We start from the raw sequence: 22733 nt of genomic DNA on the forward strand, positions 1-22733 counted from the left end.
AAGAGTTAGATGACCACCATCTATATATGTTGATTCAGTGGTCCAGGAGATTCTAGCCCACCTTGTCTAATTGTAAACTGTGTATCTCTCACTGTGGTCCCACTTAATGTCATCCATGTCATCCTTGGATATATGTAGGGTATATTGACAACCCAGGCCTCATTAGAAAGAGCCCCTAATTGTTTCATGAAGAGTGTCTTCCCAACATGGCTTCTAAGGATCTCAGGGATAAAGCTGGCACTTTGTACAAGCACTGGCAGCACCACTGGTACTGTGTTCCTTCCCATTAGGACACAAAATGTGGGCAACTACCCCACTCTGGGAATCCTTTAAAAGTGAAGTTTCTTTGCAGCTCTGCCTAACCATATCAAGGAATCTGATGCCTGGGTTTATCCAGTACTATGTATTCGATTTTCTTCACGCCAAAATACAGACCTTTTTATTTTACTGAATGCTTCATCTTTTTAGATACATTTTTATGTATGCCAGCTTCTAACCTGAGATATTTCAATCTGGGTTTCTCAGGGCACAGTTTTATATGAGGCAGTATTTGTTCTTGATGAAAGTTCTGTAGATTCATTTTCATCCTCTGTAATGCCTCATGGAGAAAATCGCCATGAAAATTATTAGACTGTGGCCTGTACTGACCCTTCGTTAACCTTTAACTTTGTAGACTAGGGATTTGGGTTAAACTGCACGAGCCAACATAGGCTGTCACAGTAACGCTCATGCAGAACACCACCCAGAACGATCCCTTTTTCTGCCATCTGTAAACCGGGAAGCAGGTTCCCACCAGACACCAGATCTGCTAGTGCAGTTGAACTTTTCAGCCTCTAGAAATTTGAGAATAAATTTCTGTTGTTTAAGCCAAAAAATAAAAATTAAAATTAAACGAAAGCAATCCTCTTCTGTAAAGGGTTAAATAGTAAACATTTGAGACTTTGCAGGACTTCGCAGCTACTCAGGTATGCTGTCCTAGTGTGAAAGCAGCCACAGGATGAATGGGTGTGACTGTATTCCAATATAACTATTTCCGCAAAACAGTTGGCAGGTTCGCCAGAGTTTACCGACCCCTGCATTAGAGTAAGGAGTGTTTCCTAGCCACTTAAAAAATTATATCTTAAAAATAAATTTAAAATAATAGTAATTTAAGAGGAGAGAAAACAAGACTCTTGAAAACAGCAAGCTTCCCTCCCCTGTATAAATATACAACGTATACATACACGGCTACAGAGATCCTGTGCCAGCGCTTACGATTCTTCATTCTAAAATGGAATTAATTGTGAATCATAGCATATTTCCCCCAACAAAGCACAAAAATGATACACACTGGGCCTGCCCTTTTTGTCCTGCTCACGATACCATACCTGCCCCGTTCTTCATAATTCTGCATGCTTGTGTATGTTTGTGTGTGCATAAATTGTGCGTGTGCATGTGTGTGGGGGGTGCTGCATAGAACTTGCAACACAGTTTCTTCTGGCTGACTATCCCGAACCGCAGCAATTACTATGGAAGTAGGAGGGAAATATGTAAATGTAAGAGGTATAATGCAGTTTGAGTTCTCTGGAACCCATGTCTGATAGGCTAGGGAGGCAGGTGAAGAACCCAATGGCAACGAAGGACGCCATAGCGTTTGGTTTCTCATTTGTTGAGCTGAGTAATGTTTGTTAAGGTATCTAACTCATAGGGAACACTATTCCCTGGGATCAGCTTCATCAATGTAGCTTTGCCTCTCCGCTCCCAACAATAGTACTTGACTGGGAGTAAAAAGGCCTACATTTTAGTCCTAGCTCTACCTCCAGTTGGCTAGGTGATCTTGAAGGAATCATTCTACCTTTCTAAGCTGTATTTTATTCATCTATAAAATGGATGAGGTTCCTTTTAACTTTAATATCATGGAGTAAAAAAATCCAAACCTATCCATCTAATGGATATTTAATGCCAAATTAACACTTTGCATCTGTCCAGGAGTGTCTCTGGCACTTCCCCCCTCATGATATAAGTTATCGGGACTTACGGAACTGAAATGGGACAAACAGAAAACCCAGTGCTTAAGACTGGCACCAAGCAAGGAAGCAGGTTCAATTAGGAAGCTTGGCCAAAGCTGGTCATGATCCTGAAGCCAAGAAGACAGAATGAGAGTGATCAGTAGCTGCAGCCAGAAGTCTTTGCAACATTGGGTCATACTTGTCTCCAAGTCAGCACGCAGAACATATCTGATGAGAAGACCAAATTCTACATACGACATTTGCAAATTTCTTGACTCTGCTTTTAGGGATTCGGGGCAGTGTCAGAGGAGGGGCTCCAGAACCCTCTTTTATACTACCATTTTGGCCCATGTTTCCCAAATGTCATCCACAGTCCACTTACAGTGAGGAGACCTGAAGTGCTGGATAAAATGAAAATGCCCAGGCTCCATCCTTATGCTCTAAATCATAGTTGGAGGGCGAGGTGGGGAAGATTTGGAATTTTCCATTTTTGACATTCTCCTCTGGTGATTCCTTTGCCTGGTAAAGTTAAGGGAACCATTAGCTGGGTGTCAACTGGGATCAGGATACGTTTTAGAGATGAGATCTTCAGTCACACAAACCCAAGAGTAAGAAATATATTGTTAGGCAGAAGTTAGAAGCTCACGGTGAAGAATCGAGGGGGAGGTATAGATGCCTCCAGCAAGTGAAGTCTCAGTGGGAAAGTCAGGGCTGCCCAGACTCATAGACTAAAAGGGAGTGGAGTGAGACAGGCGCATCCTAAAGCTGTAGACTCCTAAGTTAGAGGGGCTGCCTATGCCAACCTCCCAGCCACAAGAGAAATCCTTTCTACAAACACATTTCGCACGTGGTTGTGAGAGGAGTTTATCTAGGGCTTGGAGCAAGGGGTGTGTTTTACATCCAAACCTAACTGTCAGGGGAATATCTTCCATTCAACTGGTCTCCTTTGATGCTGAAGTTACATGAGTAAGAAAGCATGGCAGATTCACGGGGGAAAAACATTGGGAGATCTTTATCCCAAGCAAACACATGCGTGCACACACACTTATGGTTGCTACAGGCTTTGAGAGCTATAAGCTTGACTTTTTTTATAATTTACTTTTTTATTAAATTTAGTGGGGTGACAATTGTTAGTAAAATGACATAGGTTTCAGGTGTACAATTCTGTATGACATCATCTATAAATCCCACTGTGTGCTCCCCACCCAGAGGCAGTTCTCCTTCCATCACCATATATTTGACCCCCTTTACCCTCTTCTACAACCTCCCTTCCCCTTTACCCTCTGGTAACCACTAAACTGTTGTCTGTGTCTATGAGTTTTTGTTTGTTTGTTTGTCTTGTTCCTTTGTTGCTTTCAGTTTTATATCCCACAAATGAGTGAAGTCATATGGTTCTCGACTTTTTCTATCTGATTTACTTTGCTTTGCATGACACTCTCAGGATCCATCCATGTTGATGCAAATGGCAGTATTTCATCTTTTCTTACGGCTGAGATGTGGTACATATATACAATGGAATATTAACCTTGACATTTTTGTTTTGCCTTCTCCAAGGAATGTATCTTCCTGTGCAGTTTAGCTGTGCTGCCACCAGGGGACAGAAAGATGCCATTGATTGGGTACTGAAGTATGAACTTCAAAGTTTGCTCTCTCCCTGAGAATCAAAGGATGGCTCTCTGCTAGCTTTGATCCCTTACCCACAATGTGTAGTCATAGATCTCCAGCTTTTCCTATAAAACATATCCATTTGTTAAAATCGTTAAAATCTGTCCAACTAAACCTATCACACTGTAACCCACATTTCCCAGGCCTCTGAGTATAAGCAGGAGAAATCACAGCAATCTGATTTGTAGCAACTCTTCCTCAGAGAAATCGCCAGCATTCCAGATTCTTCTGTTTCATTCAAGGTCTTTCAGCTGTGTCATGTGTATTCCTCACTGGCCTTTCCAGGCCTCCTCTTGCCAAACTCCCAACACCTACTCTCTTTTCTTGCTCTGTTCCCACACACAACACAGGGTGAGGTCAGTGACTCATGCAGTAAATATTTACTTAAAGTTCACTATGTGCCAGACACTGTTCCAGGCTCTGGGGAAACAAATGAACAAAACGCCTCCTTCATGGAACTAACTTACATTTGAGTGGAGGGGCAGGGAATAAACAAATATGTTCAGATGATAAGTGTTACATAGAAGGAATAATAAACAGGAGGGAATGCAGGGGCGAGGGAATGATTCAGGGAGGGGACACTGGCAGGGGTGCTGTTTTAGATGAGACTGTCAAAGAAGACCTCTTTAATAAAGGTGATATGTCAGCTGAGATCTGAAGGAGGTGAGGGAGTGAGTCACACAGATTTGTGAGAGAAGATGCATTCCAGGTAGAGGAAACCGGACGTGTAAAGATCTTGAGGTGAAACCAATCTTGGTATGTTTGAGGGACAGCAAGATGGCCAGGGTGGCTAGAGCTGAGTGAGAAAGGGTGAGAGTGATGGGAAACAAGACCAAATAAATGACAGGGGACTCGATCCTATAGGACCGTTCTGGGTCAGATGATGTAGCGCTGATGGTTCTGCGCAGAGGAGGGCTGTGATCACTGTGGCTGCTGTGTTGAGAGGAGACTGTAGGTGGGCAGGGACAGAAGCCAAGAGCCCAGTTAGGAGAGCATTGCAAATAGCACAGGTGAGAGATGATGGTGGCTCAGACTAGGATGGTAACAGTGGAGGTAATGAGAAGCAGTGGAGGTCAGGTTCTGGAAATGTTTGGAAGGTGGAGTTCACGGATTTGATAATGAATGGCATGTGGTATGTGAGAGAAAGAACAGGCAGGGATAAGCTAAGGTTTTGGAGTTTCCCTTTATTGGAATGGGAAAGACTGTGGGATAGGCAGTGAAATAAGAAGAAAATGAGAGGAGTGTGGGGTCCTAAAAAGTCCAACGAAAAAGTGTTGCAAGGAGCAGTGTATGAGGTGGGTGACATCCCTTCTGGCTGCAGCTGTGATTACAGACACTGCCTGCCTCACAGTTTCACTGACATGGGCAGACTTCTCTGCTCTGTCAGACACTTGCTGGGTTGGGAGACAGTCCTTCTTTCCCAAGTGTTAGAAACAATTCTAGTAACGTGTTGTTGGCTGTTAACTGAGAATTGACTGGTTTGCAAGTAGAAATTACAGTAGCTCCTGGGTATCAACTAATGTTCTTGGACTTTGAGCTTCATGCTGTGACAGAATGGGAGAATTTTGGGGTTGTCAGCCTTGGCAAGGGCTGAGTGTATTTTGCATACAAAAAGGATCATGAACTAGTATTGTTCTCCAAAAGTGTCCAGTATTACTTGTAGGCACATGGCAGGATGGCACTTCCCAGCCCCCTTGGTATTAGGTATAATATCAAGAAGTGAAGAAATGAAGCCAAAAAAGAAAACACAGTCCCTTTTTAAGTCACATTAAAAAGTCAGCAGTCTATCCCAAAGCAGTAGGAAACCTTGAAGGGTTTTAAAAAGAGGGATGGCATACGATGGGCTGACTGGAATTGCATTCTCACCAAAACTTAGAGTAAGCTAATGTTTTGTAAACAATATCTATGCACAAATCTGATCATGTGAAATCTGATCAAAATATAAAAAAAATAACAACATAGATGATGTGATACAGAATTGCACACCTGAAATCTATGTAATTTTACTAACAATTGTCACCCCAATAAATTTAAAAAATAAATAAATTAATTAAAAAATAACAACATAAATCACAACATAATATAGAGTAAAAGTGAGAATTCCCTTTCACCTAACCCCAAATTCCCTTTTACTTCCCCAGATTACCATATCAATATTTTGGTGTGCATCTTTCTAGACCTTTCCCATGCACTTAAACACAGACACATACACACAGGGCTTTTTGTTCCCATTAATGGGATCACACATATAGCTCTAACTATATGACTATATTGTAAGTATTCCAGTGTGTGGATGCACTGTGATTTCTTACTGAAGGACAATTAGAATGTTTTTAGTACTACATAAATATCCTTGTATACATGTATTGCAGACGTAAAGTCTGTTTCCAGACGGAAGTGTACATGATGTATGACACTCTCTAACAAAACTTACTTTCTCTTTTAGGCCCCTTCTATCATATAGAAGTAAAACTAGTCTATCTTTTTAGGGTTATGGCTTTATTGCCACTCATGGAATTTGGGTCACGGTTCCACTTACACAAGCCTAGAGGGCTGGAGCATTTGGATACTATGTCATCTGTCCATTTTCCCTATCAGATCTGGTGTCTCTCAGCTATTTTTGTGCCACATATGGGCACGTGAAATTATTTTTATGAAATTTCCCATGGGAATATTTACAAATACAGATGGTATATCTCTTTTCTCCCTCAGATCTTTTTAATACTCTACCCCTTCTGTTTTGCCATTAATTTTATATTGTCAACATTGATAACTTTACATTCTATTTTTTAACCATAGCTAATTCTTCTATGGTTTGTCTATTATTAATTCTAAAATTGGAAAACGAACCTCATTTACATTACTATAATATTATATTATATATCATATAATATATAATAATGTATCATATAAAATGTCATATAATATGTAATCTATTTTTTTAACTTCAAGCTGAGATGTGTGCTAAGTTTATTTTTCCTTCTCTGTGTATCTAATGTCATGACTATGACTATGCCACTAAAAAGGGACTATTTCTAGAGTGATCTTTTTTAACTCCAGTCAAATGCTTTTAACATAAGTTCAAAAAGCCCAACAACTCTCAAAGAAACCCCTAACTCTCCATCATTTTACTTATCCTATCAAGTTCCTTTTTTTCCTGGAGATCCTGTTGGAGTACTCTTTTCCTCTTGCTTCTATCTGAAATAGCTGCTCAACCAGAAATACTCCACATCCATAATCCTGGAACATTCTTTCTCTACTCTCCTGAGTTGGAGCCATTCCTTTCTAGATCTTATTTCCTCATTCATTTTAGATCACTTCCTCATTTTTCAAAAATACAGCCTCAAGTAACTTCTCCAGAGTTATGGGTGGTTAATTTTAGTGTACCTAAAAATCTCAAAATATCTGAGAGTTTCAATTGTTCCACGTCTTCACCAATGCCAGGACTTCTAAACTTTAGCTGTATTGGTAGATATGAGCTAGTACTGCCTTGAAATCTTAATTTGTGTTTTCCTGATAGCTGGAGATATTAAGAATTTTCCTTGTTTACTGTCTATTTAGATATTTTTTTGTTGTGAAGTAAGACTGTCCAAGTGTTTTGTCCATTTAAAAATTATTATCTCTTTGTTGTAGATCTGTACACAGTCTTTATATATTCAGAATATGACTCCTTTATGGATATGTGTATTGTAACTATCTTGTCACAGTCTGTGACTTGTCTTTCACTTTCTTAATAATGTCTTTTGATGAACAGAAGTTCTTAATTTTATAAGGTCCTATTTAATTTTTTTCTTTTATGGTTAGTGTTTATAAAATCTTTGCCTACCCTCAAGGTCATAATTATAGTCTCCTATGTTTTATTCTAGAAGTTTTATTTATTACCTTTTCCATTTAGGTCACTTAGGTCTATGCTAATCTCTAATTTTGGGGTGTGGTATGACGTAGGGGTCAAGGTTTATATTATTCCACATGAGTATATGATTGCTCCAACACCATTAATAAAAAAAGATCATCCTGGGGCGGACGGGTGGCTCAGTTGGTTAAATCGTGAGCTCTGGGCAACGGGGCTGCCGGTTCGATTCCCACATGGGCCAGCGAGTTGCACCCTCCACAACTAGAATGAAATCAATGAGCTGCCGCTCAGCTCTTGGGTGGCCAGATGGCTCAGTTGGTTGGAGCACGGGCTCTCAACCGCAAGGTTGCTGGTTCGACTCCTCGACTCCCACAAGGGATGGTGGGCTGCGCCCCCTGCAACTAAGAATGGCAACTGGACCTGGAGCTGAGCTGCGCCCTCCACAATTAAGACTGAAAGGACAACAACTTGACTTGGAAAAGCCCCGGAAGTACACACTGTTCCCCAATAAAGTCCTGTACCCCTTCCCCAATAAAATCTTTAAAAAAAAGAGAAGATTCTCTGTCCCCATCAATTAATGACATAGATGTCTAAATAAAGTATATAATTGTATATTAAAATTCAAAAAAGATCATCCTTTCTTTCAATTTAATTGTAATGCCACATTTGATGTCAATCAAGTTACTATATATAATACATATACAGTAACTTGATTTATTAGTATATATTTAACTTGAATATATATAATCTTAAATATATATATGTGGTATATGTATATATATATACACATATACATATATATACACATACATATACATATGTATATATGTGGTATATGTGTGTATATATATATATATATGGGTTTTATATGGTTTTTAAAAACTATATATATATATATATATATATATATATATATATATATATATATATATATGTTGTTGTTATTTTGCCTATTTTCTATCCTGGCCCTGATACTACACTGTCTTAATTACTATACCTTCATAGCGTTGCTAGTAGGGGTATAAACTGGGACAATTACATTGGAAAAGTTTGGCAATGTTTATTAAAGCTAAAAATACACTTACCCTGTGATCTAGGAATCTGACTACTACATATATGCTCAAGGGAAATAAATGCATATGCTTACCGAAAGACATAAAAGAATGTTTGTCGCAGCTTTACTCATGATTGGAAACAAACCAAATGTTCATTAATGGAAGAATGGATAAATGAATTTCAGTGGAGCTGTACAATTAAAGATTATGCCACAATAAAAAAGAACAAATTCCTACTGCACACAACATAGGTGAATCTCAAGAAGATTTTGAAGCAAAAGACAAAATTGTATGTACTACTAGATTCTATTTATATGAAATCCAAGAGCTTGCAAAACGTGGGTATATGATATTAGAAGTCAGAAGAGTAGTTACCTCTAGGGGTCAGGATACTAACTGTCGAGGGGCCTGGGGGAAATTGGGTTCTGGAAATGCCCCATATACCTTGATCTGGGTGGTGTCAAATGGTGCCTAATACGTAAAAATTTATTGAGTTGTACTTTTAATATTAGTGTTTATTATGCACTTTGCTTTACATCTGTTATATATAATAAATAATTTTTAAAAAGTGGAAGTCTGAAAATGTCTTTATTCTGCCTCACAATTGAGTATTTAGCTAAGCTATAGGACACAAACTGTGTGCTTCCTCTCAGATTCCCTCAAATGCCTCTTTTGTTTTCCTCTTGGTCAGAGCCCCATTTGTGTGGGGTTGTCCCTCTTCTTCCAGGCTTTGATGAAATGTTCCAATGCAGAGCATGAGGTCTAGTCCCTGACATGTCACCGAGGCCTGATGTGCAACCCAAAGGTGTGTGTGGGTGGCGGGGGGGGGGGCATGGAGTGTAGTGGTGAAAAGGAAAAACTCTGTTTCTCCTCAACACTACTTCACCTCTAGTCACCGAGTGTGTGAATTTTTTCCCACACTGACCAATTCTCCACCAGCTGGGTGTCCTGCAATTCAATTCAGTTCTGATACTATCTACCTGGAGTTAGTGTCAGCTTCCACAAGTTAAGCACTCAGTCCTACAACATTGCTCGCATGTCAGACACCAATCACAAGTCCCGGGTTGTCACTTGTACTGATGACTCATCCGCTATTAATTGAGGTTCCCACAACCTCCTCCGCAGTTTTGATGCTTTGTTAGAATGGCTCACAGAACTCAGGAACACAGTTTACTCACTAGGTTACCAGTTCACTATAAAAGGATACAACTCAGGAATAGCCAGGTAAGGTACATAGGAGGGGTCACGGGGCTTCCATGCTCTTTCAGAATGTTCCGCCCTCTCAGAACACTGATTTGTTTAGCAACCTGGAAGCTCTCTGAATTCTTTAGTTCAGAGATTTTTATGGAGACCTCATCACATAGGCAGGATCAATTATTAATTCAATTTCCAGTCCCTCTTTCTTCCCTGGAAGATGGAGGAGTGGGGCTGAAAGTTCCAAGCTTCTAATCTTGGCTTGGTATTTCAGGTGACCAGCCCCTATCTTGAAGTGTCCAGGAGCCCATCCAGAGTTGCTTCATTAGAACGAAATGTGCGCCTATCACTCAGGAAATGCAAGAGATTTAGGAGCTCTGTGGCATGAACCAGGGTCAAAGATCAAATATTAGAACAAAAGATTCTCCAAGCACCATTATCACTTAGGAAATTACAAAGGATTTCGAAGCCTAGAACAAAGACCAAAGTATGTATATGTATGTATACGTATTTCTTATTATAGCACAGTATCACAGGGGGTTATATTTCCATGGAGAAAATCTTGACCAGTGGAAAACAGACAAGAGGGGTACAATAGGAAGATAAATTCCCTCCCCTTTCTTTCTTGGATGACTTACAGGCACAGTTCCTTTTGAAGCTCTTCCAGAGAAGACCCATGCACTGAGCATACACACCTGCTGAGTTTAGGGCTCATTGTGATGCTTCATATTTAGCGCTTCACAATTCCTTGTCTCACTTCCCCTGTTCGTCACCCTCACCACCCTGGGCTTATACCTACCAAGAAAAGTATCAGTACTTTAATCTTTGCATCAAAGTCTGCTTTTAATCTTTGCATCAAAGCCTGAGGACCTAGGCTAAGACAGCTGAGTATAGAAGTCTAGGTAGAAAATATTTTCCAGAAAAACTTTGAGGGCCTTAATCCCTGGTCTTCTAGTTTCCAGGATTGGTAGAAACAATTTTATTCTTGCTACTTTATGGGTTGACTGTTTTGATTTGTTTTGTTTCACTTGAATTTTTCTTTTCTGGAGACTGTTGCAATCTTGCTTTGACCTTGATGTTCTGAAAATTTGTAATAATGTGTCTACATGTGGTAATTTGTTTTCAATGTACTGGTTACTCACTGGACCCTATCAGTATGACAAGTTGTATCATTTAGCTCCGATAAATTATCTAATAATTTCTTTGATACTTTTCTCCCACCTGTTAGCTCTATACTCTCTTTCTGGAACTTCCATTGGCTGGATGATAGACTCTACTCTTTTCAGTCCCATGTGTCACTATCCTCCTCCTTTATATCTGGTATTTCCACACCCCTAAACTCTCTGGCATTGTTCAGGACAGACAGGTAGGCATCTTCCTAAGTTTTAGCATCCTCCTCACATACTTCTCGTTTGGGTTTCCTTCATCTCAATTTATGAATGACCACTTCTCTAGCAATTATCCAGCTTCTAAGAATATCTTGAAACCTTTGATCTCTTGATTGTCCTATTCTCTTTGCATAGGTTATACTGTTTTTTTTTTTTTTTAAAACGTACTTTAAGAGTCTTAGGAGAGAGAAAAGCATCATTGCTTCAGATCAGGTCACCAATCATGAACTGGAAGTGTCTGAATTTGTATTACTTAGTTGAATCTGTCTTTTCCATGTGACTTGTGGGTTTCATAACTCTTTAGTGGGACTATGATTTTTCCAAATGTTAGGCATGCTTTGGATTCATTTGGCCAGTTTAATCTTAGACAGGAATTTATAGTTTTCTGTTGTCTCAAGCAATCAACACCACCTGCAGCAGACCTTTATCCAGCAGGCATGTCAAAACTTCCTCATTTCTGAAAATAACTGTGTTTTTAAATACCATTAAGAAAGCAGAACTAAAAAAAAAAAAAGTTGTTAGTGTATTTTATATTTTTTACTTTTAGCAGATTTAAGGAATTTTAGAAGAATAAAACCTTATTTTTATTCTTTTAATGCCTTAAATATCACGTAGTTTTGATTTCCCCTCCCTGCTTTTAAAGCAATCTGATTCTTTACTTTTATTTTTAAATTAATTTTTAAACAAATTTTACTTCTTTAGGCACAATCTACACAAGTTCTCTTTCCCTTTCCTCCAGAAGTGTGGACATTCCTGTACTAGAAATGGGCACACTAATTATACAAAACTTACAGAAAATTAGACATACTAATAATACAAAACTTAAGCTATCTGGGATTACTCTGGAACGAGTCATTCTCAAAATGTGCACTTTCCAGATAACTGAAGATTTATCCTTTAAACATAGGCAAAAATCTTAACCATTGTGCATGAATATTTTAGCTGACTTAACATTATTTAACCCTTTAGTGAAAGGGCTATTAAAAACACCACTGTCATTACACATGTTATTGTGCCGAATTATAAGCTCAAATTAATATTATCAGCCCTTAAGGTTCTGACCAGTACACTGACCAGAGAAAAAGCTCAGTATATATAGCATTTGTTGAATAAATGTATAAATGAGCAAATGAAGAAATGCAGTACAATGATGCTCTTAGGTTCTGTTGAGGTATATGCAGTGCTTCTCTCTTACACTAAATGACCCCAGACCGCTATGCTTCTGAGATTTTTGAATCTGCTTATAGTGTTTCTTTGCCCTTTCTTTAGGTTCTCAGATGTCACTTGTGACCATCATATATATACCAACCTCTAGTAATTCTTCTCTCTTAATTTGCCACTTCTCATCAACAATGGATTGGGGACCTCACTAAGCTTGTTATGACAAGTATAAAAAAGCTCTGCATGAATTTCTGATTGGCTTTGCCAGAGTTTAATGTACTACTGTTTGTGGATTTTAGTTCTATTTTGATTCCTCAGACACTTCCTCCTGCCATCAATCCCAGTTTTTACTTACATTTCAGATCGTGGGATTGCCAGATAGCTGATTTCTGTGTGAATGGAACAACATACTGGTTATTGGGGTAGAATTGTCTAAAATAAATTACCTGGTATATTCTAGATGACAACATCTTTGTGCACCATGAGCCCAGGGACTTTTAAAACAAGTATGACTCCAAATAACTCATGATGACAATTCAGAGGATATGGTGTTTTCCTCATCGTAAAGCTAATATGTTCTTTACAGTAATCCTCAGAAGTTTGCCATGCAATGTAAGCATGGATATAATCACCTACAACTCTCATCCTGGACCCTTCCATCTCTTGCATCAATTTTTTAATATAATTTTTCTTAATTGGGGAATATTGGGGAACAGTGTGTTTCTTCAGGGCCCATCAGCTCCAAGTCGTTGTCCTTCAATCTAGCTGTGGAGGGCGCAGCTCAGCTCCAAGCCCAGTCGCCGTTTTCAATCTTTAGTTGCATTGGGTGCAGCCCACCATCCCATGCGGGACTTGAACAGGCAACCTTGTTGTTGAGAGCTCGCTCTCTAACCAACTGAGCCATCCGGCCGTCCCTCTTGAGTCAATTTTTGATACCATTTATGTCAGTAACGTTGTTGTATAACAAATATCCTGAAGTTAGTGGCTTAAAACAAGAACTAGTCACGATTTCCTATGCAGCTACAGGTCAACTGGTGATCCTGTGGTTGTGAGCCAGTCTCACTTATGTACCTGCAGTCAGCTGTGGGTTGCCCAGGATGTCCTGTTACTCTTGGGCTCTCTCTCATATGTCTGGTATCTTGACTGGTACTACTAGGCTGACTCTGCTCTGCCCTACATGTTTCACCCACAAGCAAGCTAGCCTGGGCACACTGTCATGGAAAAGGCAAAGTGAAAGAAAGAACAGAAGCATGCCAGGTTTCTTGAGGCCTAGACTCTGGAACTCCCACATCACTTTTGCTGTATTGATTTGTGCAAGTCACAAGAATAGCCCAGATTCAAGGGGTGAACAAATAGATCTCTCCAATTGGTGGAAGAAACTACAAAGTCACATTGCAGAGGACATGGATATAGACAGAAGTGGAAAATTGGGACCAAGTTCCAATCAATTTAAGCATTATTAAATTTTTAAAGCAAGGGAAAATACTCACTCCATTTTATTTTAATATTCCCTATCCTGTTTTGTTCCCTCTAGTTAATGCTGATACTATCTATTTATGTTTTACTTTTTTTCCCTCCATCACTCTTTGACATACAATATCTCACAGAGGAAGAGCTCTCAAAATGCATTTTTATATATTCCAAATGGAAAGTAAAGTTTGCTAAATATTTTCTACAAAAAAAAAAAAGTACAAAGACATATATATTTAAAGGGTGTTTTACAGCCTACTTCCGAGTTGGACATGGTCAAACTCACTGTTGCCTTTGATCTCAATAAAGTCACAGGCACATTTACCAGTGTAGAATAAAACACCAGGTAATAAATGCAGCAGGAAGTTCACCACACAGATGGCTGAGTTTAATGTTTTGGCTGTAGGTGATGCAGAGCCTCAAAGGAAAAACAGGAGGATCAGACAGCTCTGCTGACTTTCAATAGTTAGATCTGAAATAATTCCCATGTCAGTGCTGTGCCCTGGTGATTTTCAGCCAATACTTGTGCATTAACTATTCCCAGGAAATGTTTAGATAAAATCATTTTTTTCACCCCTTATCAACCAATGCAAGGAGCTCTGAAATTTACTCTGAAATCTTGGAAGGACCAAGGAGACTCATTTCTCATGGCCTGAATTTCCCCCCATCTGACCTGAAAGAGTGATGTTTACCTTTTTCACGGAGTGGGTGGGTTAGTGATTTTATTGTTCCTTCATTGAGAATTGCATGACTGAAAAGAGGAAGCAACCTTTAGAAATTGAGTGATCTAATGTAATGGTAAATTTGGTGATTACTTAATATTCTAATGTAATTCTAAAATTTATAAAGATCTTTGAGCCTTGTTTTTGTATAAATCCGGTTTACCGTATTTGGAGCAGTCTTCTCTGACGGATGAAATTTCACAATATAATACTTTGAGCTGTTTCCAAAAGTCATACATGGGTAGTAATAATACATGGGTAGTAGTAAAAATATAAATGTTTTTAATTCTTTTATTTATGCTTATGAGTTTAAAGTGTAACTCTAGAAATCAATAACAATATCCATATGCAAAATAATACCCTGGAATATGATAATCAGTTTTGTTGAACTGGCAAGGACGAAGAGTTCTTGCTCTTCTATGATACGTAAATATCATAAATTTGTTACTGGTACATAAAATTTCTTGTACCTTGTATCTGTTCTTGCGTTTTGCAATTATTTGTTGCATAAAATTTCTTGTACCACAATATGTTAAAAAGTAAATGCTAAAATTCCATTATGATAAAAAAGTACCTAAATGTAAACAAATAAAAAAATTTGAATTAAAATGAAAGATTTTTCCCTGAAAGTTTCACCCAGACACGTGGGTGCACATTATACATGGAGGTGCATTATACATGGGGGCACATTATACATGGCAAAATACAAAATACAGCATTATTAACTGGAATAGTCAATTGTTGAGACTACTGCTTTCCCCAACCACTACAACAAGATAAAGACTATAGTTCTAAAAGAATCTCAGGCCACCTAGTTGATCTTTTGTTGGATTTTTAGAAATCTCTAAGGGTCAGATTTCCTAGCCTCTGTCAGCAATTTGCTTTTTAACCAACAACATTTCCAGTTTAGAAATTCTGTCCTTTTATAATTTATAATTTAGATTTGTCCTCACGCAATTTTATTTACACACACACACACACACACACACACACACACACACACACTCCTACAATATGGCCAAAGCTGACCATTCCCTGCCAGGTAGAAATACTTCATAAATAAAATAAATATTTAAAAAATTGATTCATTAAATATTATTGAGTCACTCTAGAGCTTTCTTTTCTCCAAGCCAAATAATTCCATTTCTTGATAGGTCCTATCTCATCTTAATTTAAAAGTAAAAATTAGGGTACACAGAATAAATGGTGGGATAGAATAACCCAGTTTCCCTCTCCTCCCACAAAGATCAATGATTGGACACTATCAATGGACAAAAACAGCTCTGGAGACCTCTATAGTCTACTTAGGACACTTTAGTAACACTGTGGAACAGCAACAACAAAAACTGAGAATAATCACACAAAACAAAAAGAAAGCAAATTCATATTGCCTGCATCACCCTATACCCCAAACTTGCATTGTTCAGTGCCAAAATGAGATTTCCCAGGTAGAAAGATTTCCCCTCACCAAGAAAGGAAGATCTGGGTGAGTGAACAGCTTCAGAAGCCTCTGGGGACATTGCACAAAAGTCCTGCTTTAGTTTCACCCCAACCAGACTTGCAAAATTGAGATGTGTTGAGCCAGCTAGGAATAAGGGAGAAAAGCACCAGCTATTATTAGCTGACACATAGCAGGAGCAATCATCATTCACAGAGGCCTGGTTTGCAGAAAAACTTGGCAGATTTCTCCATTGATGTAGCCATTGGCCAGCACAGCTGCTGCAGACCCCCTGCAGATCTCTCCAGCTTTTACATCACAGTACCACACCAGCCACCTGAATCTCTCTTTGCTCCCTTCCTCACACCACTTCCACCAGAGCTCTAACCCACACCTACTGCCATTGAGGTCTTTGTAGATGTGCAAGTGTAAAATGCCAGCTGCTCGAGTCTCTTTCCACCCCCACCAGAGTCCAGGAGCCATGCTTACAGCCTGCCAAGGCTTCTGCAGTTGCACAAGAGCAGGACACCAACTGTGCACCTGGATGCTTTTGATCTGACACCATTCATTGGCCTCCACTGCAGCTCACAATCACAGCAGGGAGAATGTGCAGCCATGGATGAGCACACCAACAACTAGGGTTCCCGCAGCTGCTTGTGGGCCCAGATCAGACCCTGCCTTCTGTCACTGGCTGGCACCAGCATCCTCACCTATAGCTAGCCCTCTAGCTTTGCACCTGTATGCCCCCAGCCCCAACCTACCACCAGCCTCCACTACAGTGTGCAAGCCTAGAGTGAGAGTGTGCAGCCACAGGAGAGTATGTCAAGAGTCAAATTCCCTGCAGCTGCTAATGAGCCCATAGTTGCTATCTGCCCTGGCCACCATGACTCTGAGTATGTCTGCAACTGACCCCAGCCTTTACACAGGACCCTGTGGCTGGTCCCTGCAGCCAACTGTGTGCACACCACTCACAATGGCCACCACCGCTGCCTACACTGGTCCCAATCCAGTAGAACTGGAGGTGCTGTTTAGAACCCCAATAGCCCTTGCAGCCACTTCAGACACCCTGCAATGCTCACCAAGGTCCACAAAATTTTTAATGTTGTGGACCCCAGTGGCTTGAGCTGAAGAGACATCACATTTCCCCTGACTGGTGCTGCCACATACCACACTTGGCACCCCACACCACGAGGCCCAAAGTCACAACATGATCCACTGTGCCCCCACCCACAGGTGAAAGGCTTCTCTTACTAAACTCAGTCCATAAAGTCTGGAAGAGGTGACTGCACCTTAAAATGTGCAAACTCCTATGCATGGCCTCAAGAATCATAAAGAATCAGGGAAATATATCTCTATCAAAGGAATACAGTAAAACTTTAGCAACTAGCCCCCCAAAAAATGGAGATCCAGGAATTACCCAACAAAGAAGTCAAAATAATCATTCTACAAATGCTCAGAGAGCTACAAAAGAACATGGACAAACAATTTAATGACATCAGGAAAACAATACAAGAGTTAAATGAGAAGTTCAATAAAGAGATTAAAAACATGAAAAAGAGCCAAACAGAAATTATGGAGCTGAAGAATACAATGACTGAACTAAAGCATTCTATAGAGACCATTCAACCGCAGACATGAGCAAGCAGTAGAGAAAATCAGTGAGGTATAAGATTTCAATTGAAATTATCCAATCAGGGAGCAAAAAGAAAAAACATAATGAAAAGAATGAAGAAAGCCTAAGGGAGTTATGGGATACCATAAAAGGAAATAATGTGCACATCATTGGATATCCAGAGGAGAAGAGAGAGGGAAAGGGGTAGAAATTTAAAGAAATAATGGAATTCCAGTCAAGATGGCAGAGTGGGTAAATGCTGTGCTCGCCTACTCACACAATCACCTCAAAATTACAACTAAACTACAGAACAACTATTATTGAGAATCATCTGAAGTCTAGCTGATCAGAAGTCCTATAACTAAGCATATACAGAAGGGCCAGCCCGGTGGCTCAGGTGGTTGGAGCTCTGTGCTCCTAACGCCGAAGGCCTGCCGATTCGATTCCTGGGCCAGTGCCAGATGGCTCAGTTGGTTGGAGCATGGGCTCTCAACTGCAAGGTTGCCAGTTCGACTCCTCAACTCCCACAAGGGATGGTGGGCTGAGCCCCCTGCAACTAACAACAGCAACTGGACCTGGAGCTGAGTTGCGCCCTCAACTAAGATTGAAAGGACAACTTGACTTGCAAAAAGTCCTGGAAGTACTCACTGTTCCCCCAATAAAGTCCTGTTCCCCTTCCCCAAAAATTAAAAAAAAATTATATAATAAAAGACAAAAAAAAGGGCCGGTCCGGTGGCTCAGGCGATTAGAGCTCCATGCTCCTAACTCCGAAGGCTGCCGGTTCGATTCCCACATGGGCCAGTGGGCTCTCAACCACAAGGTTGCCGGTTCGATTCCTCGAGTCCCGATTCCTCGACTCCCGCAAGGGATGGTGGGCTGCAACCCCTGCAACTAGAAAACGGCAACTGGACCTGGAGCTGAGCTGCGCCCTCCACAACTAAGAGTGAAAGGACAACAACTTGAAGCTGAACGGCACCCTCCACAACCAAGACTGAAAGGACAAAAATTGACTTGGAAAAAAAAAAAAAGGCCTGGAAGTACACACTGTTCCCCAATAAAGTCCTGTTCCCCTTCCCCAATAAAATCTTAAAAAAAAAAAGACAAAAACAAAAACAAAAAGGTATACAGAAGAAGCCAGTCAAGACTGGTAGAAGGGGCAGAGATATGGAATGGGCTGGTCCCACACGCACGTGTGGTAGATAAAAATCAGGGTATCTAAGCTGCAGAAATCCCCCCTGAAGAACGAGGGGTCCCAATCCTACACCAGGTTCCTCAGCTCAAGGTCCCAGTGACAGGAAGAGAAGTCCCATGACTTACAGCTTTGAAATCCAGAGGAGATTGTTGAGTGAGACAAAGGGTGGCTGGCGTCTCAGGCACTAATACATAGAAATAAACATAGGGAGTCAGCCACAATGGAGAGACAAAAATCACATCCCAAATAAAATAACAGAACAAAGCTCCAGAAAAATAACTAAACGAAATGGAGACAGTCAATCTACAAGACACAGAGGTCAAAACAGGATACTCAATGATCTCAGTTAGAATTTCAACAGAGATAGGAAACATAAAAATAGAGTTGGAAAACATAAAAAAGAACCAGGCAGAAATGAAGACTGCAATAACTGAAATGAAGAATACATTAGAGGGAATCAACAGATTAGATGAAGCAGAGGATGAAATCTGTGATTTGGAAGATAAGGAAACAGAAAACAGCCAATCAGAACAGCAAAACCAAAAAAAGGATCCAAAAAAATGAGGATAATTTAAGAGGCCTCTGGGACAACATGAAGCATACCAACATTTGCATAGGGGTATGAGAAGGAAAAGAGGGAGAGCAATGAATTGAAAACCTATTTGAAGAAATAATGATGGAAAACTTCCTTAACCTGGTAAAGGAAATAGACATACAAGTCCAGGAAGCACAGAGAGTCCCAAACAAGATAAACCCAAAGAGGCCCATACCAAAACACACCATAATTAAAATGTCAAAGGTTAAACACAAAGGGAGAATATTTTAAAAAGCAAGAGAAAAGCAGTTAGTTAGCCACAAAGGAGCTCCTATAAGACTGTCAGCTGATTTCTCAACAGAAACTTTGCAGACCAAACGGGACTGGCAGGAAATATTCAAAATGATGAAAAGGAAGGACATACAACCAACATTACTCTACCCAGCAAAGCTATCATTTAGAATCGAAGGACAGATAAAAAGCTTCCCAGACAAGAAAAAGTTAAAGGAGTTCTTCACCACCAAACCAGTATTAAAAGGAATCTTATAGGGACTTTTTAAAAACAAACAAACAAAAAACAAAAACAAAAAGATAATAATATGAATAATAAAATGGCAATAACAACATATCTATCAACAATTAGTTTCAATGTAAATGGATTAAATGCTCTAATCAAAAGAGATTGGGTGGCTGAATGGAGAAAAACATCAAGACCCTAACATATGCTTCCCACAAGAGACTCACTGCAGATCAAAAGAAAGACACATACTGAAAGTAAAGAGATGGAAAAAGATATTTTATGAAAGTGGAAACAAACAACCAAAAAACAAACAAAAAATCTGGAATAGCCATACTTATACCAGACAAAGTAGACTTTAAAACAGAAGCTACAACAAGAGTCAAAGAAGGACCCAGTAATTCCACTTTGAGGCATTTATCCAAAGAAACCCAAAACACTAATTCAAAAAGACATACACATACATATGTTCATTGCAGCATTATTTACAATAGTTAAGACATAGAAGAAACCTAAGTGTTCATCACTAGATGAATGGATAAAGAAGAAGTGATTTTATATATATATAAAATGGAACATTACTCAGTCATAAAAAGAAGAAAATCTTGCCATCTACAACAACATGGATGGACCTAGAGGGTATTATGCTAAGTGAAATAAGTCAGACAGAGAAAGTCAAATACCATATGATTTCAGTAACATGTGAAATCTATGAAACAAAACAGAAACAAACTCATAGATACAGATAACATTTTTATGGTTGCCAGATGGGCAGGGTATTGTGGGGGATGGGGGAAAAAGGGAAGAGATTAAGAAGTACAAATTGGTAGTTGCAAAATAGTCATGGGGATATAAAGTACGGCATAGAGAATATAGTCAATAATATTGTAATCACTATGTATGGTGTCAGATGGGTACTAGATTTATTGGGGTGATTACTTCATAAATTATATAAATGTCTAATCATTGTGTTGTACATCTGAAACTAATATAGTATTGTATGTCAACTGTAATTGAAAAATTTAAAAAATATATTAGAAAAGAATGGCTGAGAATGTCCCAAACCTGGGGAGAAATTTGGACATCAAAGTTCATGAAGCTAATAGGTCACCTAAAATTTTCAATCAAAAACAATCCTCTCCAAGACACCTAATAAAAAAACTGTCTAAACCCAAAGACTAAGAGTGAATTTTTAAAAGCAGGAAGAGAAAAAAAATTCTCATACAAGGGAACTCGTATATAGTTATCAGTAAATTTCTCAGGAGAGATCTTGCAGGTCAGGAGAAAATGGGATGATATACTCAAAGTGCTGAAAGAATGAAACTGCCTGCTAAGAATACTTTACCCAGAAAAGTTGTTCTTCAGAATTGAAGGCTAAATAGAGACTCCCTAGTAAACAAGAAGTGAGGGAACTCATCACTACTAAACACACCTTATAAGAAATGCTGAAAAGAGTTCTTCAAGCTGAAACAAAGGATGCTAATTAGTAACATATAAACATGTGAAAATATAAAGCACATGGTTAAAGGTAAGCATACAGTCAGATTCAGAATACCCTAACACTGTAATATGTTGATGTGTTAATTATTTAAATCTAGTAAAAAGGTTAAAGGACAAAATAATTAAAAACAGATACAGCTTAAACAGTTTGTTAATGGTTACACAATAAAAAAAGATGTAAATAGTGATATCAAAAATATAAAAGTTGGGGGATAAAAGAATAGAGCTTTTGTATGTGATAGAAATTAAATTGTTATCATTGTAAAATAGACATATATATTAGTACACCATGTTTTATGTAAGTCGCATGGGCACAACAAAGCAAAAATGTGCAATACAAAAGATAAACAGAAAGAATCAAAGCATGCCACTATGGAAAATCATCCACTTACAAAGGAAGGCAGCAAGAAAGAAAGAAAAGAAAAATGGAACTACAAAATGGCCAGAAAATTTTTTTAAAGATTGCAATGGTAAGTCCTTACCTATTAATAATTATTCTAAATGTTAATGGATTGACTTCTCCATTCAAAAGCCATAGAATGGCTGGATGGATTAAAAGGAAAAAAGAGGGAGAAAGCCAAGATGGCGGAGTAGATAAACACTGTGCCCGCATCCTTCCGTGAACACATTAAAATTACAACTAAATTATATAACAATCAACCTTGAGAACCATCTGAAGTCTAGCCAAATAGAAGTCCTATAACTGAAAATATAAAGAAGCCTTGTAGAGGCTGGTAGGAAGGGCAGAGACACAGAACGGGTCCCCAACCTCCCTGTGGCAGTTGAGAATCAGGAGGGATATCTCAGCCATGGAGGTTCCCCTGGAGGAGTGAGGGACCCCAGCCTTCCACACCAGGCTCCCCAGCTTGGAGTACTGGTGCCAGGAAGAGTAGCACCTACAACATCTAGCTGTGAAAAACAGTAGAAATTCTGACTGTTTGGGTGGAACAAAAGGCTGCAGGAAACACAGATGTTCCTTTAAACAGCCTGCGCACAGACTCATTGGCTTGCAGGCACTCACCTTGAGTTACTGCAGAGGGACGGTGACTCAGGAGGCCTCAGAGACATATGAGGGGCAGACTGAGGTGTGTGACATCAGGAGGAGGACTGGAGGACAGTCGGCATTTTCCCAGTGAAAGGTCCTTCTCCCATGTAGTTGGCAGGCAGGTGCCATCTTTCCTGTGTTGAGCTCACCCCCAGAGGCCAAATCTGAATCCGTTTGGCCTGGTGAGCTCCGTTGCTCCGCCCTGCTGACTCAGGTGGGACCCTGCTCCACTCAACTCCCACACAGCTGGAGGCACTTGGCCTGAGGCACTTGGGCGGCAACTGGCCTCAGTGTGCTCTGAGACTTTTGCTGAGTTTCTCCCAGCTCAGCACTGGCACCAAACCAGTCTACAGTCGACCCTAGTGACCACAACCCTTCCTACTTTAGAGACTCCCAGA

This window comes from Rhinolophus ferrumequinum, chromosome X, assembly GCF_004115265.2.
Source record: "Rhinolophus ferrumequinum isolate MPI-CBG mRhiFer1 chromosome X, mRhiFer1_v1.p, whole genome shotgun sequence".
In the NCBI taxonomy this organism is placed as follows: Eukaryota; Metazoa; Chordata; class Mammalia; order Chiroptera; family Rhinolophidae; genus Rhinolophus; species Rhinolophus ferrumequinum.